The 7084-nt window shown below is 52.4% G+C and overlaps 1 non-coding gene across 1 annotated transcript; it reads right to left on the reverse strand.

Annotated features, from left to right (window-relative positions):
• Window positions 1-5416: 5416 nt before the first annotated feature.
• On the reverse strand, window positions 5417-5489 carry TRNAF-GAA (transfer RNA phenylalanine (anticodon GAA)). The gene has a single exon. It is a non-coding gene; the product is annotated as a tRNA-Phe (tRNA).
• Window positions 5490-7084: the final 1595 nt, after the last annotated feature.

Here is a 7084-nt window from a genome sequence, read left to right on the forward strand (position 1 = left end):
TTGAAATAATTCAGAAATAAATTGGGGTTGGCTTATTTTGAAAGGCGTAAACCTCCTTGTACGAGTAAGAGCAGCTCTTGGGAACAGGGGCTGCTAAGACAGGGACTGGAGCCTATTTTGAAATCAACCATAGCGTGTCCAATGGCTGCATCTGAAATAGGCTTCCTGTGTGTAGACGCGGTATTTGGAAATCTTGATCTTGCCACTCACTGGTGCTGCAGCTCTCCCAAACACTTCCGTCACCTCCCGCAATATCGACACAACAAATTAAGGCTGACAAAATTGACCTCAGCACGAAGCCAGTGCAGTTGGTAGAACAGGTCTCTTTTTCATGTACAGCTGCACTGCACATTACAAGAGACTTTTCTGTGGCAGATGGCCTGGTAGCCCTGTGCCAGAGAAAAAGGCATTAGTGGCTCCCAGACTGTTGCGCTTTCCAGCTCTGGGCCAAGGGAGCTGGAAGGAGAATCCTGATTCATTTACTGTGCGGTTCCATTGGGGATTGCAGAACCTTAAGCTGTTGTTTTCCTCCCTTCGATTTGCCCAGCACCAGCTGGATCAGACTCGACCTTCCCCACAGGGACGTCTGCCATCCAGCGCAATTAGTGGTGGGGAAGGAGAACACGTCAAAGAGTCTTCTCCTCACGCTCATCTTCCTCACCCTGAATTCTCTCCCCAGCCTCCAGGGCAGAGCTCTCAAGAAAAAGACTCCCTGCAGCCAAGCCCTTGGGGGACTCTGAGATGGCCCCTGTCCTGCAGCCTGTCCCACCTGGTCATTGTTCTGTACTGTCTGTGAGGTCACCACTTCCCACCTCCTTTAACCAATCAGTGACTGCTCTGCAAAAAGCCCTTGTGATGTCACTGCCACACCCACCCCTTGAATTCTGGGGCCCAGAGGTGTGTCACTGTGGAGTGAAGGGCACAACTCTGTCCCAGTACATAAAGGGAGAGGGACATGGATGGTTCTTAGCCAGGAGAGTCAGAGAGGGGAGCTCATACGCTGGGTGTCCCTAGTCTCTGTGTGCCAGAGGTGTGTGGTGCAATGGAAAACGTTCTGGCCTTCTAAGCTGTCGTGATCACCTTGAGCTGAAGCTCATCACCAAAGAGATTGTCTTGTTAGTCTTTAAAGTGCTGCATTTGTGCGGTTTTGTGCTGTGTGGTTACCTTGAGTTAAGGCCAATCATGCAAAGGGTGTGAGTTCAAATGCTGCCAGACTCACTTTGCTGTGCATTACCCGTTGGGAGGGCTGGCGAAGGTGGCAGAGCAGGGACTTCAAACAGCCGGGATCTACGCTTCAGAGACCTCAGCTCTGTTTTCTCTTGTCTTACGCCACAACTGAGTGAGGCAGCTTCTGCTGCAGGGAATCTCCTCCATGGGACAGCTGCCCCTTTCCCCAGCATGGCAGCCCCACTGCCAGGAACCCCTGCTGCATTTCCTGAACCCCCGCCCCCAGTGAGAGCTTTCACAGTCCCTTTTCTCAGCACACACCCCCACCAGGAGATTCTGGGGCTCCCTCTCCTTTGCTGCCCCTCATCTCTGCTGTTGCACCTCCACCTGTGGTGTCTCTCCATGGGGCACAGCCCCCCATCACCATGGAGCCCTGACACAGGAGAGCAGCTCCCCTATATCTGGAGATGGGTGTCCAGTATTTGCCACAGAGCATTTGACGAAGGCTTTTGACTTGGTCAGCAGGGATGGTCTGTTCTAACTGCTGCACAAGATAGGCTGTCCTCCACGGTTACTCCAGATGATCCAGTCGTTCCACGAAAACATGAGAGGAACCATCCAATATGACGGCGCATTATCGGATGCTTTCAGAATCAGGAGCGGCGTCAAACAAGGATGCGTGCTTGCTCTGACATTGTTCGGGATCTTCTTCGCACTACTCCTGAAGCATGCCTTTGGATCTTCAACAGAGGGCATCTTGCTGCACACAGGATCTGATGGGAAACTGTTTAACCTTGCAAGGCTGACAGCTAAGACTAAGGTGCGAGAAGTCCTCATCAGAGACATGCTGTTCGCAGACGATGCTGCTGTAGTGTCTCACACAGAAGACCAGCTTCAAAAACTGCTGGATCGGTTTTCCAAAGCGTGCAAGGACTTTGGGCTTACCATCAGCCTAAAGAAGACAAATGTACTTGGTCAAGATGTTGCTGAATCCCCATCAATCAGCATTGACAAGTATACGTTAGAGGTTGTCCACGAGTACGTTTACCTCGGGTCCACCATCACTAACACCCTGTCGTTGGACACTGAGCTGAACAGGAGGATCGGAAAAGCGGCCACAACTCTGTCCAGACTCAGCAAGAGAGTGTGGAATAACAACAAGCTGTACACTCACACCAAAATGCAAGTCTACAGAGCCTGCATCCTCAGCACCCTCCTTTATGGCAGCGAGACTTGGACCCTGTATGACCGCCAGGAAAAGAGGCTGAACTTCTTCCACTTGCGCTGCCTCAGGCGCATCCTTGGAATATCATGGAAGGACAGAGTGACCAACACTGCCGTCCTCGAGCAAGCTGGAATCCCAACCATGCACACCCCCCTCAAGCAGCGTCGGCTCCGCTGGCTTGGCCACGTCCACAGGATGAACGATGGAAGGATTCCAAAAGACATCCTGTATGATGAGCTAGCCTCTGGCAAAAGAGCCCACAGACGCCCCCAGTTGTGTTACAAAGATGTCTGCAAGAGAGACCTCACAGAGGTAGACATCGAGCTGGACAACTGGGAAGAACTAGCAGATGACTGCGGCAGATGGAGGCAGGGGTTACACAAGGGCCTTCAGAAGGGCGAGTTGAAGATCAGACAGCTAGCGAAGGAGAAGCGAGCACACAGAAAGCACAATAAGGACTTGCCAGACACCCACTACATCTGCAAGAGATGCAGCAAGGACTGTCACTCTCGTGTGGGTCTTTATAGTCACAATAGATGCTGTAAATGAAGTCTTACATTGAAACTTTAAAGGGCGCGATCCATAGTCTGTGCAGACTGAAGGATGCCTACTGCTACTGCTGCTTGGGCCAATGCATGGGGCTCTGCAGCTGGGAACTGTCAGTGACTTTTCTGAGATGTGTTGGTCCTTTCTGCAGCCCCCACTGTGGGAGGGCTTTGCCTGGTCCTGGGCTGGGTTCTTTTCTGGGGCTTCCAGAAGCTCTGCCCCTGCCAGTTGAATGTTTCTTGGTCACAGACACAGGCTTCGTCCTGTGCCTGGGGTGGGCCCTGACACTGCTGGACGAGTGTGATGAAGCCAAAGTGCTGTGAGCTCAGTCTGAACCAAGTGGCCTTTGTGTGTTAGATTCCTGAGCCCCCTGGCTTTGGGCCTGGTTCTCCTGCCCAGCACAGGCCACTGTGAGCAGGGCCCTGCATATCTGTGATGTACAGTACCCTTGTGTGTTCAATGGGAACAGAACCCTGAGCTTTGCAGGCAGGGAACTGATCTCAGCTGAAGGATAGGTTTGCTCAGTGCTGGTACATTGGCAGAGGAAAATGATAAGTGTTTAAATCTATTTCAAAAATCCAGGGAAAACCCCAAATGGACTGGAGATGAAGATCTATTTCCCTTAAGACAACCATCTGTGAAGGAGCACCTGGGACTTTTTCAGCTGCAGTCAAATGCTCCACCACGAAGCTGTACTCTATACCAGTGGAAAACGGAGAAAGTTTGGTTATGCTGTAGAGGCAAGTGTGATGGAGTGGGAGGAGTGCATGTGTGAGACTCAGGCTGGATGTGTGTGAGAGAAGCAGAGCAACTCCCAGCAACTAAGGATGACCCTGGGGCTATAACCTAGGCTGGCAGGTAACACCTCTGCCCTGAACAAAGAGGAGGGAAGAGCTGATCTGGCTTTGAATCGGAGGGGGCAGTTAGAAGCTGGAGGGGAGAGGGAGCTTGAAGCCAGCCAGCCGGGCAAGGGGGAAGCTACACCACAGAGAGGAACCCCTCAGGCTTCTTTCCCTAGGATGAGATGGAATGACTTTCTCTGATTGCTGCACTGACTCTTTTGTGAGAAACTGGACCTCTGTCACCTAATAAACTTCCTACTCTACCGGCTGAGTGAAAGTCACTTCTGCCTACGGCCAGGGTGCAGTGCATGGGGACCCCTGAACCCCATCACAGCAACTCTACGTTTCTCAGAAGGAATGCATGTATGCCAGTATCAATAGCCAAGGTAAGCAGGGTGCCAACCTCCAAAGAATCACAGGAGCCCAGAAATTGTTTATCTGCAGGTCCCATGGCGTAATGGCAGTGTTCAGAGCTCTGCATTCTGCAATCTGATTTCAAATCTGTGGGTTTTGCTATAAATCTCTGTCCCTCCAAGGCCTTTCTTCTCCACAGGTACACCTGAGTTGGAGCTTTTTCCTCCTAGTGGATGAGTGAGGCCCTCTGGAGCTCCATCAACAGTATTTTAACTTTAGGGGAACCTCAGAGAAAATGGCCTACCTTCCCTAACTGCTTCAAAGCCCTCCCTGTGGACCAAGCACAAATCTCGTGCTGCATTTTGTTGGCTGGAAAAATATGCAAGGGGTTGTGGACTTTGTTGTCACTCCACCATTTCCTGTTTGTCAGACCTCTTTCCCTTTTTCAGCCACCCACTTGCCTGGCCACTCTTTCCTCATCCAGCAGCTTAAAGCTGGAAACTAAGAAAAGCGAGTCCTTAAAGGCTTCTCGGCCCACCACCTCAAAGGGTGTCTCAAGTGGGGAGAGGCAATCTCACATCTCAGGGAAGATGAGCGAGCTGAGCAACTTCTGAGTTGGCTGCTTCTTATTGCCTCAAAGAGAAGAAATCAACAGCATACAGGCACCTAAGTGCAGCAAAGGGGACAGCTACTGTTGGTGGATGTTTTTTGTTTCACTAATTACAAAAGTGTTCCCATGTCTCATTGAAAGGTACTGCAGGCTGTCTGATTGCTGGCAGTCGCAGGGGCAGGGAATGCCCGGCTCCAGGCCAGCCATAGAAGCAGGAACACATGCCAGGGCACAAATGACATACTGTGTTTTTTGCTGATTTCAGCTTGGAAAGTTCTGTGATTACCAGTGCACCAGAGAATCTCCGCTGTGTTCCTCTGACCCTTCCCTGCAATGCCATCCACCAGTGTGGCATTTGCTGCGACACCTGGATTGGCCAACCTGGAGAAAGTGGTGGTGAGAGGGCCTCAGAGCTGCGTTTCACTCCCTCATCAGGTTGAGCAGTGGACTTTTGGGAACACTCAGCAAGATCTGTGAAGTTGCCTGGATCATAATGGGCACAATGGGGTCTTTTTTCCTCCCCTTGTTGAGGAAGAGCAAGAGAAGAAAGGAAGAGCACGCTAGTGCCTTGGTGTCCCAGAAGGGCTGACAACATCCTTTCCAGGAGCATTTGCCAGCAGTAAGGCACCAAGCAGTCACTAATTGCTCTCTGGCCAAAGTTCAGAAAAGCTCTGCTGAAGCTTGGGATTGAACCAAGGACCTTTAGATCTTCAGTCTAACGCTCTCCCAACTGAGCTACTTCAGCAGCTGTTCATGAGGTTTTCAGGTCATCACCTCAATATTGGAGATGTTTTTCTCAGCTATTGCTGTGATAGCAAGTGTCCTTGGGAGGCAGGAGGAACGTTGGCAGCTTCCTGAGTCAGAAGATTCTGCAGGTGTTTGTCTCTGTCGGAGGGGTTGGAGCAAATGCGGTTATATCTTAATGCTGGGCTGTAGACAATGGATCGTGTGGTGTGTCTGGGATGGAAGCTGGAGGTATGAAGGTAGGCGTATTGGAGATGTTTTTCTCCAATCACAAGGCCTTTTACAGAAGATACTTTACCTACAGCCTGAGTCTCACACATGCACCCACCCCCCCCACACACTATCACAATCTGTTTCATTTTTTCACCCCCCCATGTGTTACCTGTGGGGGCGCTGAGTGGGTGGGGGAGGGGGCAATGTGTGTGTGTGATGGGAGGCAAGGTCAGGAGCATGGACTTGAAGGCTTTTCCCTCACTGATGTCGCTGGCTGGGAATCACAGAGCAATCTTTGCCCCTCAGCCAAAAGAAGCTGTGCCAGGCAAGTGCCCCTGCCCGATCCCACATGTTCAGTCCCAGCCAGACCCAGCCACAGCCTGCTCCTGAACCTGCCTCCCGTCGGCCCCTCACAGACTGACCTGGCAGAGAAGGGGCCAATCCAGCTGGAGCTGCTGTGCTAAGGGAGCAGCTGGAAAGGAGCAGAGCACGACAGGAGGAGACACAAAGGCTGCAGACCCTGCCCATGGCCCTGCTCTGTACCCACCCAGCAGGGACACATGGGCTGAGCTGTGCTGCTCCCAGGGCAGGGCACCACAGTCCCCTGCTCACCCCAGGAAGCAGCTCTGCAGGGGACATGAGTGATCATAGCCCTGTTGGGCCAAACCTGCCCTTCCCGTGTCCCTGGCCAGCCAGTGAGTGGCAGAAAGGTTCCTGGCAGGGTTGAAGTTGGGACATATGAAAAAATTCCAGGCACGTTGGGTGAGGCGCTGAGTGGTGAAGGGGATGGACGGCTAATCCATTGTGCTGTGCAGGGCTTGAATTAGTGTGATGGGGTTCTGGGGTCCCCCAAGCTCTGCACCCTGTCCGCAGGCAGGAGAGTCTCTCACTTAGCAGGAGAACAGCAGGTTTATTAGCCGACAGGACACAGCATCGTACAGAGGAGTCAGTGCAGCAGGCAGAGACAGCCAGTCCCATCCATGTTGGGGAGAGGAGGCCCCGAGGGGCCCCCAGAGCCAGGGCCTTGCCCCCTCCTTTGTGTCTCTCTCCCTCAGCCCAGACTCACTGCTTCCCACTCCCAGTTCCAATTCAAACCCCTCAGGCTCCACCTTCTCCTTTGTCTGCAGTACAAAGGTGTTACCTGGTTGTCAGGGTTACGCTCAGCAGGAGCCCCCCACACCCTCTCTGAGCCACACACACACACAGGTATCCCCCACTCCATCACAGTTGGGTGAGGTGCCGAGTGGTGAAGGTGATGGACGGCTAATCCATTGTGCTCTGCAGGGCTTGAATCCCATCCTCACTGAACCTTTATAGGCACCATCCTGCTGAGCTTTGTTGAGTTCCAGTCCTATTGTGTGATGCTATTTCTAGCACAGCTGA

The sequence above is a fragment of the Carettochelys insculpta genome, chromosome 33 (assembly GCF_033958435.1).
Source record: "Carettochelys insculpta isolate YL-2023 chromosome 33, ASM3395843v1, whole genome shotgun sequence".
NCBI classification, from domain to species: domain Eukaryota; kingdom Metazoa; phylum Chordata; order Testudines; family Carettochelyidae; genus Carettochelys; species Carettochelys insculpta.